The sequence below is a fragment of the Euprymna scolopes genome, chromosome 45 (genome assembly GCF_053919585.1).
Source record: "Euprymna scolopes isolate OS-2025 chromosome 45, ASM5391958v1, whole genome shotgun sequence".
NCBI lineage: Eukaryota > Metazoa > Mollusca > Cephalopoda > Sepiida > Sepiolidae > Euprymna > Euprymna scolopes.
In genome coordinates this window covers 56,603,006-56,624,350 of record NC_136526.1, presented here as the reverse complement: position 1 = coordinate 56,624,350, position 21,345 = coordinate 56,603,006, and the positions used below count along the sequence as shown (strand labels likewise).

The 21,345-nt window shown below is 32.4% G+C and overlaps 1 long non-coding RNA gene across 1 annotated transcript; it reads right to left on the bottom strand.

Moving 5' to 3' along the window:
* Positions 1-1,072: 1,072 nt before the first annotated feature.
* Positions 1,073-13,099, bottom strand: LOC145269714 (uncharacterized). Its single transcript, XR_013865185.1, has 2 exons — positions 12,974-13,099; positions 1,073-2,505 (listed from the first exon to the last, which is right to left on the bottom strand). It is a non-coding gene; the product is annotated as an uncharacterized LOC145269714 (long non-coding RNA).
* Positions 13,100-21,345: the final 8,246 nt, after the last annotated feature.

The following is a 21,345-nucleotide window of genomic DNA, read 5'->3' as shown; positions in this document are numbered from 1 at the left end:
CATATTTCCCTTTAGATTAGAACTGGTTGGAAATGATGAATCTCAATCTTAACAAAAATGTGTGACTGCATATTTCTCTTTAGATTAAAACTGGTTGGAAATGATGAATCTCAATCGTAACAAAAATGTGTGACTGCATATTTCTCTTTAGATTAGAACTGGTTAGAAATGATGAATCTCAATCTTAACAAAAAATAACGCTTCAGATTAATTCCAGTTCTAAATTGTTTGCAAGTGCACATTTTATTTTGACAAAGATATAAGTTCATGTTTTTTAATGCCAAACTGACGAGTTCACTAATTCTCAACTTATGGTTTTAAGTAAATATACAATTGCACAAATTGCGAGTTAATTGGAATCTGGATCAAGTTGGATTCGTATTCAAAATATGTTACTTAGACAGGTTTACTTATTCTTAACTGAAAGTTTTTTTCCTAAAAATAAAAAAAAAACGATTGTTAAGTAAATACTAAATTGCACAAAATAGGTTAATTTTAGCCTTTTTAATGCCAGATGTGTATTTAATTCAGAATGGTTTGTAAACACAGTCAGACATCATTTACAATTGTATATTTTTTCTCTTTTTTTATTTTACTTCAGTTAGTTTTAAAAAATCAAAGGAGCTAACTCCTCCTGGCTCTAACACTTGATTACATTATCATGTTAATTTATATCTGACGGCTCTTTTAACGAAAGACATTGTTCCTTTGTTAGCTGCCATCTGTATTTCATTACAACTTAATTTAAAATATAAAAATATTTCAAGACATTTATAAAATCTTGAATGTTGGTTTCATTTTCTCTCATCCAAATTTGGCAGAATAATAAAGCCACCTAAAATATTCAACTCAAATGAACCATCAGACTATGTAACGTAAGCAAAACATGCTTTGTTTTTTTTTGGTTTTTTTTTACATGGGTGTCACCACTTATCAAGGCCCAGAGGCCACTCGAGGATAAGGGTTAATAGGTATACATTAGTCATTGTGATTTTAGCATAGTAAACAGTGGGAATTTTGAAACTTGGATTACTTAGGGGGACGATTCAATTAGAACTTGTTCACATTGGACTTTTTCTTTTTTTTCATAGGTTATCAACTCATTTTCAAGGTCAAAGAGGCAACTCAAGGATAAGGGTTAAAGAGTGTACAGTAGAAATTGGACAATATAATAATCATTAGTAATGAAAATTTGGTAAATTTGATAACTTATATGGAATGGCTCATCAAGAACTTATTTACGTTAGACTTGAAGACAACCATATTGTAGTCAGCCGGAAAGCAGGAAAACGGAAGACAATTCCACAGGCGTGCAGTTCTAATAAAAAAGCTTTGTTCATGGAATCTACGTTTAGGTTTAGGCACAGATAAAGAGTGGGGGGAATTATTGATAGTGTTTACAGCTAGACGAGTGTTTCTTGTGAAAGTTTTGCGAGGGGGGACCATAGATTGAAGCTCAGTCGAACACTTTCCATGAAAATAACGATACATCAGAGACAAACTCGCAACATCTCTTCTGTGAGATAGAGGTTGCTTGATGTGTGTCAATATTAAGAGAATAAGCGAAATAACACATCAGGTTTAATTTCATTTCACTTTTATATCCAGAGTTCAAACTTGTCCGTGCAAAACTCTACGCTAATTTCTTTAAGCCTCAGCCTGCTACTGTTCTATTAAATCAGGACACAGCAAGCAAGAAGCAAAAAGAAAGTAAATACCTGAGCTGTCAACCAATGCAGAACATGATATAACCTCCCCTCTCTGTATCTGGTGATGTTAAGAAAGACATACGCTAAGAAGCGGACAGCCTGATACTTTTTTTTTTACACTCCTCCTTGCTGAATGTTTTTAAAGAAATGTGAGTATGTGTGTTTTTGTTTTGTTTTCTCCATCTTGATTGGGTTATGGTAGAATATGTTGTTTATAGAAGCGAAGCGGCTTTCCTCAGATAAATTCACCTTGGAATTCTCTCTTCAAGCTACCACTTGATTTCATTATAATTTAAATTTATATCCATGTGCTCTTTTGGCTATAGACGTTGTACCCTTTCTGGTTGTCAACCGTATTTTATTAGAGCTTGGTCTTCCAGGATTTTTTTTCAAATATTTATTAAGTTTTTTTTTATTAGACCAGTTGCTCCTATCACTAATATAATGTGTCTTTCTTATAGAGACCATGTCTTTTTTAAATCATTTTTTAGATCCTGATATTTGGTTACTTTTTTGCATTCAGCTTTATTAAAGTCAAAATCATTTGGAACTGTGACATTGACAATGAGTGCAGTTCTTTCAAGCTTGTTCCATATTACAATGTCTGTTTTAGTGTGCGTTCGTTCATGCTTTTTTTAATACCAAACTGTTTGCAAAGATTAATTTGCATATATCCCAGGAATATAACTTCAATTCAGCATTATTTGTTGAATAAGAATTCAATAGAAATGTGTACTTCTCACTTCCAAAAATATTACTTAGACGAGTTCACCAATTTGCAGCAGCAGGTTTTTTTCTGCAAATGAAAAAAAAAAAGATTATGAAGTAAATACAAAATTGCACAAATTACAACTTAATTGAAAGCTTTTTTCCAATATAGCAGAGTGAAATGTATTTCTCTCCGGCATCGGGGAGCAAATGGAATTCCCCTGATGTGGCATAAGAGTAAATGGCAGAAGAGGCCATAATAAAAATCACTCGGATAAGTAAAAGGTGATATTTTTCTTTCTTTTTCAGAAAACTCCAGTGTTGGGTGACATGGACAATTTTAGTTTCTATCGATTATCATTTTTTGTTGAATTTTTGGTTGTGAAGGAATGTCTGGAAGTTTATAACTGAATCGTTTTTTTTTGGTTTTTGGAAACGACTATGTATTTTAATTGTAAATGTCTTTGTATTTTTTGTAAATGACTGATTTTTTATTTTTGAGATTCTGTGAGATGGTAAAGGTGATGCAACTGACCTCAGAATTTGTTGACGTGGACAATTTTGGGTTGCCACGAATCTGTTTTTTTATTTGAAATTTTATTAGTGGTGAGATTAGACTTTGTGAATGTTTATAAGAATTTTTTATTTTTATTTTTTATATAATTGATGTTTTCTCGAATCGGTATTGTGCAGGATTTTCTTGTTCTTGACATGTATTTTTTTTTCGCAGAATGGAGGAAGAGTGAATCTTTGCCTTGTGGGGTTTATTGAAATAATGAAAAATTTAATAAGTAAGCACATGTTGTTAATTAAGTAATAACGATAGTAATAATAATAATAAAATTGGGGAAAAGAGAAAGAAATAAGATTTAAGCAGTGTAAGAGATAAAAAGACACATTACTGGGTTGAATAAGGGTCAACTAGTTCTTAAGTTTTGGAAGAGTTAAAGGTTCAGTCAATATTTATTCTAATTTTCGAAATTGTTGTAGATTTTTTTTTTGTGTCGTTTTTTCATGGGATTTTTCTCAGGATGTGTAGTCATTATTAGGTATATACATTAGAATTGAAATGATTTAGAGAAAATAAGATGATATTGATAAAGAATGGTTGGCTTAGAAATCAGTTAGAATTTTAGAGAGGGGACAAGATAAGTTACGTAAATGGGTATTTTGAGAGTTTTCAGATGTGAGTAGCTGAAAGAAATTTTCTTTTTGACAATTGATTTTTGCTTTTTTTTATGATGCCCATAACATTTTTCGCGAGAAGAGTAACTTGCTAGGGAGATGATAAGCACTAGAGGTGTCCCTAATTAGAAAAATACAGATGAGAACCTGCGATATTGTGTGCTTTTTAAAGCATGCCACATGTAATGGCTTTGAGCAGAGGATAAGTCTCGGCACAATAAATTAAAAAAGCAGGCATTGGAAGGATACAAGATTTTCTTATGAAAAAAAGGGCTATGACAGTCCAAAAGGCTAATCACATATAGCATAATGAAGTGAGAGAAAAGTAAAATATACCGTAAGTATGTAGGAAGATATAACCTTATATTTTTTTTTAGAGACGCATGAATGTGGGATATCTCTACTGGATCTTGGAAGCTCTGATGAGAGAAAAGAAAAATCACAAAAATCGGGCCATTAGCTAGAATTTAGTGCACAAAAAGGAATTTTGGTGCAAAGGGATTAGTTAGTTAAGGGTGATATTTTCTAAGTCTTCATCAAGTTCCAAAGGTCCAAGCAAGGAAATCCAAGTGAATCAGTGGATGAAAGGTATATCTTAAACTTTGGAAGCCAACCACAAAGATAAATGAGCTTTAAGAATGTCCCAAAACGAAAACCAAGCTCTAATTAATAAAAGAACCATGCAGAAGAAAGGATCAAGGACACATTTGGATGAAGAGTTGCTGATTTTGTAAAGAGGTAAAATGAGACCTCAGTTTACGGCATAAGGGTGGCTGAATAAAGCAACTGACGTGAGTTATAGGAGGTACTACCCTACACCCAAAAGGAATATGCCAGGGAGATCAGATAGAGAGTCTGGTCTAAAAAATAAAATTATGAAGTCAGTTGGAAAAGGGCTGACTTGAGAAAAAAAGTTTTGTTTTTTGTTTTTTTTAGCCTGATCTTTCTTAGCCGTGTGATTGTGTAGATATAAAAAAATGTACTAGAATTTAAAAATGCGTACATTTTTTGAAAATAAGGATAGATGGAATGTTAGAGAATGGATCGAGAGAGAGAGAGAGAGAGAGAGAGAGAGAGAGGGGGGAGTGTGTAAATTATATTGAGAGATAGAGTACTGCTGCCACATCTGGGCAGGAGCTGCTAGAAAGGACTTATCCTGCCTTGATAGAGTTCAAAATAGACTTTGTAGCCTCGTAGGGAATATCCTTTTCTCTTCCCTGCAATCTCTTTCTCATAGAAGAGATGTTGTGAGTTTGTCTCTGCTTTATCGTTATTTTCATGGCAAGTGTTCGGCTGAGCTCCAATCTATGGTCCCCCCCCTCGCCAGACTTTCACAAGAAACACCCATCTAGCAAAAAAAACACTATTACTAATTTCCCGCACTCTTTATCTGTGCCTAAACCTAAACGTAGATTCCATAAACAAAGCTTCTTTCTCATGTGACTTGGGAAATGCAAAGTTGATTAAATTCAAATTTCCTCTGACGCTTGCTGCAGGCCTTCAGACCAAAATCAAATTTCATTAAAAAAAAAAAACATATCCAATGTAAGAGGTACCATAAATAAGTTTTCAAACTTTTTTGTACAAGCATTTAAAATTATTGTAGACTCTTGAAAATTAAGTATGTTATTGCTACATTTATGTTTCAAAACAAGACCGGCAATTGTCAAGAATTCTGAAGTTTGTTTATATCAGTGATGTTTTAAACCAATGCATTTCAGGAGAAAACCTTATTGCATACCTATGTGTCATGGCGAAATTAGTATGAATTGTAAAAAATTATGTTGTAGAAAAATTATTACAAATAAAACAGAATTTATCGAATTATCGAGTTTTATCATATGTATTTATGTGGTTGAGTTGTGCAACCAATTTAGTATGATAAACAAGGGAGATAACCCTTGACTTAAATTGAGGGGCTGCCGTCCTTAAACACACTATCTGAACTTGTCTTTTTGTTTTTCAGAAATAGAAAATATTTGTTAAGGGGGAATTCAACATGAAGCAAAATGGTTTGCACAAAAGTAAATCCTTTGTAGACAATCACAGACTGAACTTAAACAAAACCATTTTTTTTACATAGGCAACACCACTTATCAAGGCAAAGAGAATAAGGGTTAAAGAGTGTACAGTAGAAATTGGACAATATAGTAATCGTTAATGGAAATTTGGTAAATTTGTTTACTTATATGGAACGGCTCATCCAAAACTTGTTTACGTTAGACTTGAAGACAACCATATTATAGAGAGCTGGAAAGCAGGAAAACGGAAGACAATTCCACAGGCGTGCAGTTCTAAGAAAGAAGTTTTGATCATGGAATCTATGTTTAGGTTTAGGCAGAGATAAAGAGTGTGGAAAATTATTGATAATGTTTTCAGCTAGTCTAGTGTTTCTTGTGAAAGTTTGGCGAGGGGGGACCATAGATTGAAGCTCAGTCGAACACTTTCCAGGAAAATAACGATAAAGCAGAGACAAACTCACAACATCTCTTCTGTGAGATAGAGGTCGCAGCGAAAAGAAAAGACAGAAACATCCCTGAGATCGACAAAGCGTTGTGCAAATGACACAAGATGAGAATATCAATCTGAAGGATCCGAATAATACGAATAACAAATCCTCATCTCAAAAGTTAAGAAACGCAAATGGTTTTCCTATCATTTAATTTACCTCTCTTTCTAGCGCCTTCTTTTCTTTTTTTCCTTTTCATTCTTCTCGTTTTATTGAGTTAAAGCTGGTATAACAAAGAAGCACCACGGGTGTTTATGCGGAGGAGGTACCGTGCTATTTTAAAAAAAAATTTCACTTATTAAGCTAAATTCAGGTTTTAAGGCATCGTTTGTTAAGAGAATAATTACTAAACACCTTCCATTCTCATATTAAGAATGGCTTTCTAAATAATAGCGCTATTATTTCAGCATGGTACCTTCTCTGTATAAGTGCAAAGAAACAGGGGACCTGAAAGAGCTCCCCCCCCCACCCCGGCTGTAAAATTAATTCCTCTTTACGTTTTTTTTTTTCTGCGGATTATCGTCAATAACAGACTTAACTTTCATATTAACCAGATTTTTTTTTAAAGTTTATTTTATGGTTGTAAACATGGAGGATCACTTTTCAATTATAATGTTTTATTAATTTTATTGTCGAAAATTTAATTCTGACCGCTACCAGAGTTGGGTTGGATGGTCTGAGAAGGGGCCAGTATCAAGGTTGCGAAATGACTGTTATTTCATGACCCCCAACTTGTGAGTCAGTTAACAGCTAGATGAGGAAATACAATGCATTGACTCTGTGGTGAGTTGTTGGACAAGCTGCAAAAGGAACCAACGACATCCACATCCTGCAGAGGCCCCCGTCCATAGCATACCTCATTATCACACTCAGACTTGAAAAGGTACATGTATGTTGGCAATCAACTGGTAAAAGATAAAGTGCTTACCGAGGTACTTCTAGCAACCTATCGTGTCACGTAACATGAATAGACGCAATGTAAGAAACTACCGGGCAGAGAGGGAACACTGCAGGCGGCGGCACCCCTCAGAACTCTATCAGTGCAGTGGCGTGCAGCAATGACCCACCTCCTTGGCCCAAGCCATGTTCAATATATGTCCAAGGGCCAGAGCCTCCCAGTAACGATGTAAAATGGCCAAGTCAAAAATGCCCTAGGATAGAACCAACTTTCTCGGACCTCCACTCCTTCTTGGCATTGGTCCTTCCCTTATTTTTTCCACATGGTAACCCATTTTGTGACCAATCAGTAAAACTATCCTTACATGTCCAATGTGGTATGGAAGAACAAAGAGAAATTGTAATAATTTAAACTGAATTAATTTATTAAAGAAAAAGTTATAATGAAGAACGACCGCAAAGTGGGGTATCAGTTTAATAGAATGTTATAATTGAAAAGTGATCCCCCACTTTAAGTCATTAATAAACTTTTTCATAACAAAATTTTCCTGCTAATATGAAAATTAAGTCTGTTATCGACGATAAATCGCTGAAAAAATAAGAAAACCTGAAAAGGAATTTATTTGGCACTTGTACAGTTTAATCAAGGCATTAAAAAAATGAAAATATCAGAAAAAAGTTTAAATTGTACGTTATGGAATGAAGTCCTCTGAAAAAAAAATTTTGGTTAATTTCATCAAATAGTTTTTTTTTTACTGCAAAAAACAATTTGTTTTGATACTGATCAAAATCTAGCCATGTGTCGATTTTTAGGAAGAAAAGCTAGTATTAAAGATGGAGAGGGAGTGTCGATGCTTTAGATTGAGTTATCTCCCCATAGCATGTTCAAAAAATTGAAAGATGGCTACCTTCAACGTGCTGGCATGTCTGTAAAAAAAAAAAAAAAAAAAAAACTACTCAATCAAATTAACTGAAATTTTTTTTTCAGTTGGTTGTTTTTGTTTTATGGCATATCAACCCTTTTCGGGTTATTTAATGCCGAATCCAAAGATTCTGAAGAAAATTTTTTTTTAATAGAATATATTTGTTGTTTTCACGTCAGTTTCTATTCAACCCATAGTTGGGACCCTAACAGGTACTACCACTCCGGGTCAGAGTGGACCTGGGAGCAATAGTAATTAAAGGGTGGCTCCACACTCCCCAAAGCCCACAAGCTGGGGCCTCACCACTGGATATAGTTTAAGGTCATATCCAGGACCCCCATTGAGTGACATTTACCCTCTGCAGGGGGGCAGTCGGCGTATTCTAATGCTCCACCGACAGGGCTTTTTTTTTTTAGATCTTCAGTCCAAAACGGGTATGTACAATATAACCCCCTTTTTTTTTTTTTTTCGATATTTTCATTTTTTGATGTGTTGATTAAACTGTACAAGTACCCTTTCTTTCACAATTTCAATTTTTAAATGCTATCAATATTTTATCATAAAAACTGGAGATCTAATTAACTTTTTTTAATTTTAAAATAAAGTAAAATAGTTCATTATAAATACGCAATCGAATTGTGTCAAAATAGTTCATTATAAATACGCAATCGAATTGTGTCAAAATAGTTCATTATAAATACGCAATCAAATTGTGTTACTTAAATATGATTTTACGTTCGTAAAAATTATTTTACAATAATTATTTTTAAACTAATAATTATTAAATACTTAGTAATTAAATTCTTTTTACAATAATTTCAATTTTTAAATTCTAGCAATATTTTATAGTAATGACGTCAATTTCACTATCCAATCCAGTGGCATTCTTATTGCCTGTGTAACATGACTTATGTCCCATTTTTTTTTCCTCATATTTCTGTTTCCCTAAATTGAAAGAGGGCTAAAAATATTACAGAGAGACTACTGCTTCCATATGTACGCCAATTTATATCATAGGTTTTTTTTGTGTTTTTGGATGATATTAATTATTAAAGAAAAATTTATAAGGAAGGACGATACCAAAGTGGGGTATCAGTTTAATAGAACGTTATAATTGAAAAGTGATCCTCCTCGTTAAAAGTCATCAAATAAACTTTTTAAACATTTTTTTTTCCTGCTAATATGAAAATTAAGTCTGTTATCGATGATAATGCAGAGAAAAAATAAGAAAACATGAAAAGGAATTAATTTTATGGCAGTGGCAGAAGGGGGGAGGGCTCATTAAGGTCTGCCCAAAAACGTGTCGCTGTTTTAAAATATTTTCTTCTGAATAATACAGAGAAGTATCTGTGCTGAAATAATACCGTTATTATTTAGAAAGCCAGGCATTGTACAACCATCACACCATACGTAATTTGTATACTGATAAGTTTTTTTTGAAATTTTTTCAATGGATTATTATTGACTGGACACTAATTAACCAGATTATGAAAAATATTATAAAAAAAAAAAATCATTATTTCGATATTTGAAAGGCATGCTCACTTTTAGTTACAACGTTCTGGTAAATCAGTCACCCATTTTGTAACCAATAAAAATGCGGGAATATCAAAACCATAGAAAGTAAAAATGACATGAACCTACCGCATTTGTAAGTCAGAAATATTTATCTTGTTTCTCACAAACAAATACAATAATGAAAATGATTAAAAAAATTTTTTAAAAACTTTTTGTTTTTTATGAAAATAAATTTCGAGTTTTTTTTTTAACTTAGTTTTTGGTTGATGAAAAATAGATACGGGCAAAATGAATGAACATTTTGACCCCTCCCTTTACTTAAAAATTCACCAAAAATCAGGAAATTAACCAATTTTAATCAAATTTTCAGTATTTATCAAATAATGATCGCAGAATATAATGAACTACTTATTTTTATTTAAATCTTAGTGGAAATGTATTATTTTCTTTAAACAAAAAATACCTTTACTAAAGTTATGATTTTCAGTAGTAAATAAAAAACGCAAGAATTTATTTTTGCTTTTTTTATATAAATAAACCATCGTAATTTGTAACAATAAAAATAAAATAATTTTTATAGGAACATTACAAAAAAGCCCTAGAGTCTGTATTAATGAAGTCGATATAACTTGAAGAAAAATGAATTCCTCGAACTACCGATATTACCATTGAATTAAGCATTGCTTATCTAATATTTTCACACAAAAAAATTATAAGAGCATTAATATTTCTACTTTTTTTTTTAAATTACAGGTTTCGCATAATTTTTATATGCAAGATTTTAATAATTTCCTTGCTCACAAAAATGTGAAACTTTCGGCGTAATATAATTTTTATATAATCTCGAACAATAATTTTTTTAAAAATTAATTATAAAACAGGAACATAAAAATAATTAAATTAAAAAATTATAAAAATTGATACAAACGTTCAGAATAGGAATGTATGGATGCACGTCTGGGGGGGGGGGGGAGAAATCTGACACCCCCTACCCACTTTTACTATCATGACTTCATTTTAAAACAGCGTTTTGATTGACTGAAATTTTGGGCTTCTGTATATTAGTGTTTAGAAACTTTTATTGGTTGCGTTTTACTGAACGGCATAATTACTTGTTTTGGAGGAATAATTAAGCTGTATTTTGTATAAACAAGGTGTTTTTTTTTAATTTAATTAAATATCTTAGTACTTTACTAATTACTTTGAAATAGACCCAGAAAATTATTTTTTTTATCTTTTATTGAAGGACTTTTTATCTTTTAAAGGATGTTTACAATGAATTTATTTGACTTCAAAATTTAGCTGAATTTGGTTAGCTCGCCATGAAAACATTTTCATAACTTTTTTTTTTTTTCACGTGTACAAATATTTTTCCCTCTCTGTAGGAAATTAACTTTAGTCATTAATCTTTCAAATACAATCAAAAAGTAGTCGGAAACGTACAAAAAAATTATTATAAATCGGCTTTCAAAACTAGGTCCCCCATTTTTGTCCGTACTTAATGAAAAGTGAGTTTGTGTGTGTGTGTGTTTTAATTTATTGGTTTTTATGAAAGGTGAGTTTATCGTCGTTTCATTCAGTTTCTTCATTCTCCATCTTGGGTTTCCGGAATTAGCCATAATTTATTTATTAGCACGATTTCACAATGGAAAAAGCAAGCAAGAATTTTTTTAAAAAAGGGGGGGGATGGGAGCAATAATTAACTTCCGTGTTTGGACAATACAAAAAAAAAAAAAAAAAAATGGGTGCCCGATTTACAAGAACGTTGAAACTAAAAAGTGAGCACCCCTTTCAAATGTCGAAATAATTTAAAAAAAAAAAAAAATTTTTTCAAAAAGCCATAATATACCCGGGGAAGAGAGGGAACTATTCTGTACTTTCACCTAACAATTTTATAAACAAAAGATATAGTAAAACTTGAATTTAAATTGAAAATAATATTTTAAAAAATAGAATGATACTTTCTCTGCATAAGCAAAAAGTTGTCATAAAACAAATATATAACAAATAAATGTTATCAAAGGCAAGATAAGTTACTTTTCTACCTAACTAGATATATTTTAGTGTTTATATTTAATGTAACCTTAGGTGTGTCAGAAATTTCGTGAAAATAGTGAATAATTCCACCCCATCTTTCCAAGCTTATAACTCCTCGAAAAATGTAATTCAAACCCTAATTTATTTTTCAATTAAAGGAGCAAGGACCAAGGTTTCATTAAAAAAAAAGGTGTTTTTTTTTTGTTTAAAAAAAGGTTTTAAACAGCGGACTTTACAGGTAAATTTCTAAAAAAAAACAGTTCTTTTTTTTGTTTTAAATTTGAATATATTATTTATTGACCTTTTCTCTTCAATTTTTGATCTATAACACTTTGGTGAGTAAATTAATTATTTACTTTTTAATAGACATTTCAAAATGGGAGGCGTGAATTATTCGACCCCCTGTCTTTCCAAGCTTATAACTCCTCGAAAAATGTAATTCAAGCCCTAATTTTTCTTTTCAATTAAAGGAGCAAGGACTAAGGTTCCATTAAAAAAAGAAAAGAAAAAACAAATAACGTGGTTTAAAAAAAAAGGTTTTAAACTTCAAACTTTACAGGTAAAATTCTAAAAAACACTATGTTTTTTTTGGTTTTAAATTTGAATATATTATTTATTGACCTTTTCTCTTCAATTTGTGAGTAAATTAATTATTTACTTTTTAATAGACACTTGAAAATGGGGGGGTTGAATTAAAAAAAAACGTTTGTCTAAAATATTATATTCGGTTTATTGGAAAGAACATAAAAATAGAATCAATAGAAAAATTTTGATAGATTTTTAAATTGAAAAAATATTGAGTTCGGAAAATTCATTACTGTTTAAAAAAAAATTCTATTACTTTTAAAACAACTTTAATAGTTTATTTTGGAAGTATAATCCATAAAGAAAATAAATAACCCACTTTTAACGGAGAAATTACGAGATTTTTATATTTTATTCGCAGTTTCGTGTTAGGGGTGTCAAAAATTCCTACAAAAATTCTGATACACCTAAACATGTTTATTCAGCTCGAAAAAAGATACAGTGTTTATCGATGAATTAGAAAATTTAAAATGGCAGCCGACTCTCTCTTTGAGGCGGTAAGTTTGGGAAAATGGGTTATAAATAAAAAAACAGACAAAATACTGTTAGAAACTCGCTCAATATATGTTACCGTGACATAGGCCGACATATATTCGGCGGGTTTTTAATAACAGTATTTTGACTGTTTTTTTTTTATTTATTTATTTATAACTCATTTTCCCAAACTTACCGCCCCAAAGAGAGAGTCGGCCGCCATTTTAAATTTTCCAATACATCGGTAAACACTGTATCTTTTTCGAGCTGAATAAACATGTTACATTAAATATAAACACTAAAAACATATCCAGTTAGGTAGAAAAGTAACTTATCTTGCCTTTGATAACATTTATTTGTTCTATATTTGTTTTGTGACAACTTTTTCGAATCTGTGTGTACAGTAATACAAACCCAAATTTACTTACCTTAAAAATGCTTGGATTTTTGAGAAACGATTGAAAAAAAAAATCTAGAAGAAAATGTAAAATGCGAAAACTTTTATGTAAAGACAAAGAGGAAAAAGAACAGAGAGAATCTAGCAACCGGTGTTCGAAAAGAATTAGTTCCTTGTGAAAAAAAAGTAAACAAAATAAAGTGTCTCTTCTTCGGATTCCTCAAATTGCGGTAAACATGGAAACAGTGAAAAACTCGAATAACAAATGACATGAGAGAAATATACAGGGTGAACAGAAAGTCCTTGGACCATTTTTAGTTTTAAAATTAAATATTGTTAAAATCCTTTTTTCTCTTTTCGAATAAAGTAAGTATTTAGTCTAACTATTGATCTAATTATTTTCAACAAAAATATTAAAATAATTTTGTTTAAACTTTCAGAAAAATGAGCAAACGAGAGGCCATAATTCAGCTTCATTGCGCGAGAAGGACAAACTCAGAGATTATTAAGCTCTTGAAAGTGGCTAAATCCACCGTGTACCATGTTGTGAACAGATTTAAGGAACTTAATACATCTGAAGACCGTCCTAGGAGTGGAAGACCTTGCACTGCTCGAACAAAGAAGGTGATTAAAGCTGTCCGAGAGAGGGTAAGGAGGAACCCGAAGAGATCTGCTAGACAAATGGCTAAAGACATGAATGTGAGCGTGACCTCGATGAGAACCATCGTAAAAAACGATCTCCAGTTGTCCCCCTACAAGATGAGAAAGAGGCAGTACCTCACACCTGCCCAAAAGCACAAGAGACTTGAAAGAGCAAAGCTTCTTCTTGGAGAACTGAAGGCTGGCACGGCAAAGCGAGAGATCGTTTTTTCTGATGAAAAACTCTTCATAATTGAAGCGACTGTTAACAATCAGAACGACAGAGTTTACGCAAAATCTTCAGCAGACATTGATTACTCCATGAGAATAGTTTTCCGCCGACAAAAGCCGTCTTCCCTCATGGTGTGGGCTGCTGCAGTCTCCAAATCTTGGAAGTCGCCTCAGATTTTCGTGGAGCAGGGGGTTAAGATCAACACAGATCGCTACATTAACGATATTTTGGTTCCAGCATTTGAAGAGATGAAGAAACACTTCAAAGATCAGCCTTTCACCTTCCAACAAGATGGAGCACCATCCTACACTTCCAGAAAAGCTCAGGACTTGTGCCAACGTCATTTTCCAAGATTCTGGAGTAAGGAGATGTGGCCTCCTGCATCGCCTGATTTGAATCCCATGGATTTTTCGGTGTGGTCTTTGTTGGAGGCAAAGGTCTGTTCTGTTGCTCATCCAAGTGTTGATGCTTTGAAGACATCTTTTATGAATGAATGGGCTAAAATACCTCAGAAAACGCTGCGTGCCTCGGTTGGTAACTCCAGACAGAGAATTGAACGTCTAATCGAAAGGAAGGGCCATCACATTGAAAATAAATAATTTGAATTTATTCTTGGTTTTCTAACTTATAATTTTCATTGATGTTTAATTTATATTTTTGTAATTTTCTATTAATAAACCACTTTTGAATTGGTCCAAGGACTTTCTGTACACCCTGTATAGATAAAAATCTGGCAGGTACGCAGTTTAGATTGGAAACAGTGGAATTAAAAAAGTATTCTGGCGCTTCTCCATTATTGGGACGGGATTTTATAGTCGATAAATGGAGTTTTCAGATAAAAAAAAAAAACAGTATTATTTTACTTTAAGACCCGTCTCACGTCCGTATATAACAAAATATTTTTTGTAGATTTCGGCTTGTTAAAAACGAATCTAAAAACCATTTCCGTCGCAAAAAAATATTTTTCATGGGATGAAAAAAATTACTTTTTCGGAATGTGGGTGATTTCTTTTCCATGTAAATTTAACTTAAAATGAGCACCCACTTTCTGGCCACCTGAAAGAGGGAGCATTTTTTATGTGTTTATTGGCTAACAAGTTTTGGTAAATATCCAGATACGCTGACAACGAATCTGATAGTCAAACTTGGGGCAAATTTACCGTTTGTATGGTATTAACCCCCCGAACCCACGAATAACTTTCCACCATTTTGCAGCTTCCGTTTACGCTACGCGCGTGCGCTAAAGCATGAACGACGGCTTGCTTCACCTAGCAAACTGCTTTCTCACATGGCATACCAATCAAAAAATTACGGACTAACATTTTTTTAATGACTTACAGTTAAAGAAAAGTACAACAAATTGGGGGACGCGCGCCCCAACATCACATCCGCTCCCCCCCCCTGCTCGCGCCCCCAATGTAAACAGTAAAATCTTCGGAAAATATTAAATGGTGTTCTAATTGGTAAATGTCGGTGCGTTAATTTTTGAAAATTTGAAAATTCTATGTTCCAGGTAAAAAAAAAACCCAGATAAATTACACCCCCCCACACACACACACTCCAACTTGGAGTGCTTTCCTTTTCTTATTTTATTTCTTTTTCAGCTAATTTTAAATTTTCCACCCCAAAAGTGCTATAATGCATTTTTGAAAATTAGAAAATTCTATGTCCTGGAAAAAAAATAATCCCCTCCCCCAACGTAGTTTGCTTGGTGAAGCCGTCGTTTATGCTACAGCGTGCATGCGCGTAGCGTAAACGGAAGCTGCAAAATGGTGGAAAGTAGTTCGTGGGTTCAGGGGTTAATACCATGCAAACGGTAAGTTTGACTATCAGATTCGTTGTCAGCGGCCTCAATTACCTATAAAAAAAAAAACAAATTAGAGTGGTCGGTGTTCTGTAGTAGCGTATCTGGATATTTACCAAAGTTTTTTTATTTCTTTTGCATGGTATTAACCCCTGAACTCTGGGACTATTTTCCATTTCACAGCCTATCCTTCGTTTACGCTACGCACGAGCATAAAGGAAGGCTGTTAAATGTGCATTCACATACCAAACTGCCTTGTCACAGTGCAGTATTGGCGAAAAATTAAAATTAGATGAAATACAAGTAGTTTTCCAAATATTAAACCATGTAATTCTATGTTATCACGGGTGGCCATTTTGTGCGCGCACATGGCCTACGCTCGTGCGCAAATAAATGCTCACTCGTGATAACATAGAATTACATGGATTGAGATTGTCGGACTGACTTCCTCATCTTGTTTGTTAACGTCACAACGTCGTCTAGGACCACTCGGCCATATGTCACTTGGTGACAAGTGACATATGGCCGAGTGGTCTTAGACGTTGTATCAAAGTTTACAGTTACCCAAAGGTGCTGAGTTCAATCCTGAACGAAGCAGTGAAAAAGTAACATTCAAAACAGAGAATCAGCAACTATGTCCCAGAGCCTAGCTGGAGTCCGAACACGGTACCCCCGTAATAATAAAGGGTTGGGTTCGAGACTCCTAACAAACGGTTCCCCAGTTCGATACAAAATCCCTGATGAAGGCCGAAGGGCAAAACGGCCGAAACGTTGTGACATTAACAAACAAGATGAGGAAGTCAGTCCGACAATCTCAATCAATGAAAACACCTCATCTCAAAAATACAGACAATTACTAGAATTACATGGTTTAATATTTGGAAAACTACTTGCTTTTTTAAAATCTTAAATTTTCGCCAATACTACACGTTGACAAGGCAGTTTAGTACGCGAGTGCACATTTGATAGCTTTTTTATGCTCGCGCATAGCGTAAACGAAGGCTGGGCGGTGAAATGGAAAATAGTCCCAGAGCTAAGGTGTTAATACCATACAAATGGTAAATTTGCGACGGAAACGGTTACCATATTCTTTCAAAGCACACCAAAAACTACAAAAAACTATTTTTTTATCTATAAAAATGTGAGACGAGCCTTAAAGTAGAATAATACCAATTTTTCTTTATTTTTTTAATTTCCTCGTGTCTTTATTGAAAGATGAAAAAAATAAATCGAAACCTTTTAGCCAATAAACACTAAAATGCCCCCTCTCTCAGGTGGCCAGAAAGTGAGTACTCATTTTAAGTTAAATTTACATGGAAAAGTGATCACCCACTTTTCGAAAAAGTAATTTCTTCATATCATGAAAACTATTTTTTTTTTTTTTTTGCGACGGAAACGGTTTTCAGATTCGTTTTTAGCACACCGAAATCTACAAAAAAAAATTTCGTTATATACGAACGTGAGACGGGGCTTAATGTAAAATTTTACAAAAAAAACCCCAAAAAAACAATGGTTTAAACTGATTTTTTTTTTTTTTGTCAATTCTAATAAACTACAATGGTAGTTTCCATATCATGCAGTCGAAGTTACCTGAATATTACTGAATTATTAAAAAAAACAAACAAAAAAAACAAACAATTTAAATTGTGTTAAAAATTGCCGCATCTTTGTTTAAATTAAAACGGAAAATTACCTCCCTTTTGAACTCTTCTAGGTCTTACATAAGCAAATACGATCGTTTTCATCAAACTCTATTTTTTATTTTCTTTAATAAATAATTTTCTAGCTTATCAATTTTCGTAATTTTTGGATATAATCATCTTAAAAATACGAGGAATACGTAGATTCCATTATTTCCATGTGCAATTCAGTTTTACGATTTCCAAAAATCTTTTCCCAATCTATATATCCATAAAAGTGAACGTGTCTGTCTGTCTGTGTGTCTGTGTACATTTCCCTATGCAATAACTCTGTCAATTTTTAGTCTATAGACTCGAAATTTGAAATACCGGGTACTGAGATTTGGGAAAATCGATGTGACGGGTGTCAGCCAGAAATTTGGCTGTTAAGGGGTCAAATTTCAACGATTTGACCTTTAAGAACTCTACCAAACTCCTCCGACAATTTTGGGTCTACACCCTTGAAATTTTAGATATAGGTTCCGTGGACATGGATCTAACGTAATAACTTGATTTGAGGCCAAAACAATAAATTTTCAGGGGTCGTAATAGGGGTCAAAGTTTAAAAAATTGCCCCCTTTTTTTTTTTGCTCAGCATACACCTCTAAACACCCGGGCAACGCCGGGCACCCATGCTAGTAGTTTAGAAGCGAAGAAGCGCCAAATATTCTTGCCTGCGTTCGTACGACATTCTAAATTCCGACCTGGTCAATTCTGTTCTAAGAACTCCCAGCCCTCTCGACTTTAGGTAAGATCCTTTTTGGGGGGAGGGGCGAACGCTTCAATGCATATCAAATCACCCCCGCCCCCCGGGTCCTTAAAGATCATTTCACATGACTCCGTGCTCAACTTTAAACAACGCTAGACTTTACTAGCCTCTCAAAAAAAGAGGGTGAGTCTGGTAATTTTTTTTAGAGGGAAGATATTTATTTAAAAAAAAAATATATGGTCGCCTTTACACGTACAACAATGGTCACCACTTATGGTATTCATTTGCTTCCCTACGAAAGCAACTTAGGCACAAGGCCGTTTTTAATGTGGGGGAACCCAGTCCCCCTAAAAGTAGGGTAAAAAGGGGGCACTGGTTGTGACCAAAAATGATAATTGTCCCAGTATAGATGGTTTCCCCTCCATTGACTGGTACAAATTATCTTAAGTGAACAGCCGCAGAACAGATACTACACTTTGAGGTATTTATTTGCTCCCCCACTGAGCAAATTAGGCACAAGGCCGATTTTTAAAGTGAGGAGTGAAGGGGAAATGGGACTAACTCCCCGGGGAGTAGGGGAGCTGGATAGTGACAATTGGTATGAAGGGTTGCCCCTACATTGACCAAGGTCTTATATGTGGGTTTTCCCCACATATGGTCTTTGCTTGAAGTATCTGCCGGAACAGATGGTATTTATTTGCTCCCCCACTGAGCAAATTAGGCACAAGGCCGTTTTTAATGTGAGGTTAAAACCAGCTCCCCTAAAAGTAGGCAAAAAGGGGGCACTCTGGTTACCAAAAATAATAATTGTCCCAGTATAGAGGGTTTCCCCTCCATTGACCGGCACAAATTATCTTAAGTGCAGCATCTGCCGGAACAGATGGTATTTATTTGCTCCCCCACTGAGCAAATTAGGCACAAGGCCGTTTTTAATGTGAGGTAAAAACCAGCTCCCCTAAAAGTAGGCAAAAAGGGGGCACTCTGGTTACCAAAAATAATAATTGTCCCAGTATAGAGGGTTTCCCCTCCATTGACTGGTACAAATTATCTTAAGTGCAGCATCTGCCGGAACAGATGGTATTTATTTGCTCCCCCACCGAGCAAATTAGGCACAAGGCCAATTTTTAATGTGAGGAGTGAAGGGAGGGGGAAGGGAAAAAAGGGGACCAGCTCCCGAGAGGTGGGAAATGGGAGCTGGTTAAAGGTCAGGCATGTGGGGTCGCCCCCACATCTGGTCTTTGCTAGTCATAGCTAGTCATAGCTTGCAGTATCTGCCGGAACAGATGGTATTTATTTGCTCCCCCACTGAGCAAATTAGGCACAAGGCCGTTTTTAATGTGAGGTAAAAACCAGCTCCCCTAAAAGGGGTCACTCTGGTTACCAAAAATAATAATTGTCCCAGTATAGAGGGTTTCCCCTCCACTGACTGGTACAAATCATCTTAAGTGCAGCATCTGCCTGAACAGATACTACACTTTGATCCCGGCCCGAAGGCCAAGAGCACTTATAAGATGAATTAACATTGCTAACATCCGGTAACTTACTTATTTGCAGAAAATTTAAATGCGGTATTCGTTTTCGGTACATCCAAAAACCTAACGAAGGAAGTTTTTAAGGTAGATTTTGTGTTGGTCTACCAGGCCACAAATACCCATTTTACGTTGACTACCCCCCTCCACCTTAAAAAAATGTGACCATAAAGTGAGTACTCATTTTAAGGTAAATTAATACGGGAAAAGTGATCCCCAACATTTTTGAAACTATAATTAGTCAACCTTTTACCATTAATTCATTTCTTAATCATATTAATAAACATTAAACAATGAATTTATAAATAAAAAAAAAATGCTTAAACTTCTTTAATTTTAAAAAGAATGTTTTATTTTTTAAATTTATAAAAATGTTTAACTTTTTTTAATTTTAAAAATAATGTTTTATTTTTGTAATTTAAAAAAAAATGTTAAAATGTTTGTAATTTTAAAAAGAATGTGTTTTTTTTTAATTTATAAAAATGTTTAACTTTTTTTAATTTTAAAAATAATGTTTTATTTTTGTAATTTAAAAAAAAATGTTAAAATGTTTGTAATTTTAAAAAGAATGTGTTTTTTTTTAAATTTATAAAAATGTTTAACTTTTTTTAATTTTAAAAATAATGTTTTATTTTTGTAATTTAAAAAAAAATGTTAAAATGTTTGTAATTTTAAAAAGAATGTGTTTTTTTTAAATTTATAAAAATGTTTAACTTTTTTTAATTTTAAAAATAATGTTTTATTTTTGTAATTTAAAAAAAATGTTAAAATGTTTGTAATTTTAAAAAGAATGTGTTTTTTTTTAAATTTATAAAAATGTTTAACTTTTTTTAATTTTAAAAATAATGTTTTATTTTTGTAATTTAAAAAAAAATGTTAAAATGTTTGTAATTTTAAAAAGAATGTGTTTTTTTTTAAATTTATAAAAATGTTTAACTTTTTTTAATTTCAAAAATAATGTTTTATTTTTGTAATTTAAAAAAAAATGTTAAAATGTTTGTAATTTTAAAAAGAATGTGTTTTTTTTTAAATTTATAAAAATGTTTAACTTTTTTTAATTTTAAAAATAATGTTTTATTTTTGTAATTTAAAAAAAAATGTTAAAATGTTTGTAATTTTAAAAAGAATGTGTTTTTTTTAAATTTATAAAAATGTTTAACTTTTTTTAATTTTAAAAATAATGTTTTATTTTTGTAATTTAAAAAAAAAATGTTAAAATGTTTGTAATTTTAAAAAGAATGTGTTATTCTTAATTAAGAATTACTTTGTTTTTCTAATTTTAAAAAGAATGCTTAATTTCTCAATTTTAAAAATAGTTTATTTTCCTAATTTTAAAAATAATTTTTTTCTTTAAATTTAAAAAGAATGTTTTATTTTTAATTTAAAGTTAAACGTTTTTTTAATTTTAAAAAGAATGTTTTATTGTTTAATTAAAAAAATGTTTTACGTTTTTAAATTTTAAAAAGAATGTTTTACTTTTTAATTTTAAAAAGAATGTTTTATTTTTCTGATTTTTAAAAGAATGTTTTATTTTTCTGATTTTTAAAAGAATGTTTTATTGTTTAATTTCTAAAAAATGTTTATTTTTTATAGTTTGAAAAGAATGTTTTATTTTTTTTAATTGTAAAAGGAATGTTTTATTTTTTTTTTAATTTTAAAAGGAATGTTTTATTTTTTTTTAATTTTAAAAGGAATGTTTTATTTTTTTTATAGTTTGAAAAGAATGTTTTATTTTTTTATAGTTTGAAAAGAATGTTTTATTTTTTAATTTTAAAAAGAATGTTTTTTTTTTAATTTAATTTTGAAAAGAA